Here is a 2500-nt window from a genome sequence, read left to right on the forward strand (position 1 = left end):
CTTTTTCAAAGGTAGGCTGGTATATATCAGCGGCTATAACTTTATAATTTTTTTTTTTTTTTTTCATTTAAACCGATTCTCCATTTCCTCTTCTTGCTGTATCATCCCAGTTACAAATCTTCATTAATTAGGAATATTAGTTAAATGAAACGAAGAGTATTCGACAATATCCTGTAGTCTTGGGTGACGCGTGTTGTAGATCGGTTTCTCAATATTTAACGAAGGCCTTTTTTCGACCTGGAAGCCTTTTGCCCAATATCAGTAATTAAATTGTTTGTGAAGCGTAATTTAGCACCCAATTATTTTAGGCATCATATGAAAGCCGTTAATTGACTAGAAGTAATTAATATTAAAATCCTTCTCGTATAACGCGCGTATATAATATATACATTCGATCGGGGTCACCTGAGATGAGGTAATTTACCGTCAGAAAATTACCTTCCTTGAGGATTTGCTTTCCTTGGAGTTCTTGTGGAATAACAACACTAGCCATTCCCTCTTCCCTACCCTCTCGTTCTCCCTATCCCCCTCCCCTCTCCCCCGTCCACCCCTCCCCCTCCCACCGCCCAGCCTCTTTTCCTGGAGAGAGGAACATCGTCTCATAATTACCGGAAAAGTTAACTTTATCCCTGGACGATTTACCTAATTGTGAATCAGATACTTTTCCCTTACCTGAAAGTTGTTATCCCTGTGTTTCTCGAGAGCGAGCTTCGGGAAGGAGGAAGAAGGAGGCTCGCTCGCTTTTGATGATTGCGGAGAAAAACCAAGCCAGCGTTAATTATCCATCATTCTCTTGCGGTGCGATGTTTTCTTTCTGCATGCTGAGGTTGAGAGGCTTTGTAAGGCTTTTTTTTTTTTTTTAAGAATCATGAATGAAGAGAGCATCATCAAGGTATATAAGGATGAATGATTCTCTCTATTTATTGGTTAATAGGATTCTTGCCCGGTACTTTTGCGTAGTGCATTTCCGTGGATCATATAACAGTATTTCATGTGATATCTAGAGGTGTTTATAAATGTAATGCTTGCAGCTGTGATGGTTATGCAATGGTCATTCGAATGAATGGATGTTTATATAGTTCAAGAGGTGTTTATTTAAGTAATATATACAGCTTGTAATGTTTATGTGATTTTTCGATAGGATGGGTGGTTATATAGTTCAAGAAGTGTTTATTTAAGTTATACTTGCAGCTGTAATGTTTATGGAATGTTTGTTCGTAAGGATGGATGGTTATGTAGTTCAAGAAGTATTTATATAAGAAGTGTTTATTTAAGTAATACTTGCAGTTGTAATATTTATTTTTTTTATGATAGAATAATGGTTATTTGTACAGGCAAAGCTTAACTACACTGTTATAAGTTAAGAAAGTCTATTTGTTTTAGATTTAGCTGGCCTTTTTCCAGCACGGGCTCTTTCTCATAGAGCAGCCCGTGAAATTATATTTAATGTATGTACTTGCATATGGAATATCGGTTCCCGCTTTCGCAAGAAAGGGCAAACCGAAGGAAAAATGCGAAGGCCTGCGAGTGACCACCACCAGCCCTCCGATTTTCTTGTTCGGGCTTCGGGTAACCTGGAGTTTGCATTGGATTATAGCGAAATCTCCGCTTACATTGCTCCGGGAATAATAAAGCAGAGAGGAAAACGTGTACCCAGCGCGTTCGCTCTCTCATTACCGTACAGTTTGGGCCGTATTAAACTGCGCATGGCGCTTTAATAAATTTTGTCGGGATCGAGCCGGGGGGATTTATTTTGTTTGTTTGTTTGTTTGCAGGTCAATCAGGCAAGTTGTCGAATGTTATGTGTTTGGTTAATATTGTACGTTTACTGTTAGAGTTGTATTTTGAGTGAGCTTTATGTGTTGTGTTTTCAGCATAAATTTATCAGCAGTACAAACGATGTTTGCTGCAGCAAGTGATATATTTTCAGTGAATTAAACAAATTGAGATTAAAAGTTGAATGAGATCACGCATGGTTAATATAAGTCAATGTTAATTATTAAGCGTATTCTAGAACTGGATGTTAACTTTAGATTCCTAAATTCTGTGGAAACATTACGTTTTCAATATATAGGTAAATACGTGTTCAGTCTTCAAGCGGAACAGCGAAGGCTAGTCTCAAGAGGGACGAGGTAGGAGATAAATGGCCATTTCCATTTCCATTTCCATTGGAGCTAATAGGAAAATCATGTACACCTGCCGTGTGTCATTTTACGAAGATAGGTTTCAAAATTACGCTGTAGCAGCGAGGAGGCTGTACCTTTAATATTATTATTATATTATTATTTGTATTACTGCTGGGGGTGAGTTCCTCGTTGGACGGGTGGTTTCCGCTCTCGGCTACCAATCCGGTGGTCCGAAGTTCGATTCTGGGCTCGGCTAACGCGGAATCAGAGGAATTTATTTCTGGTGATCGAAATTCGTTTCTCGATATATATAATGTGGTTCGGATACCACAATAAGCTGTAGGTCCCGTTGCTAAGCACCCATTTGGTTCCTA

The sequence above is a fragment of the Macrobrachium nipponense genome, chromosome 19, assembly GCF_015104395.2.
Source record: "Macrobrachium nipponense isolate FS-2020 chromosome 19, ASM1510439v2, whole genome shotgun sequence".
In the NCBI taxonomy this organism is placed as follows: domain Eukaryota; kingdom Metazoa; phylum Arthropoda; class Malacostraca; order Decapoda; family Palaemonidae; genus Macrobrachium; species Macrobrachium nipponense.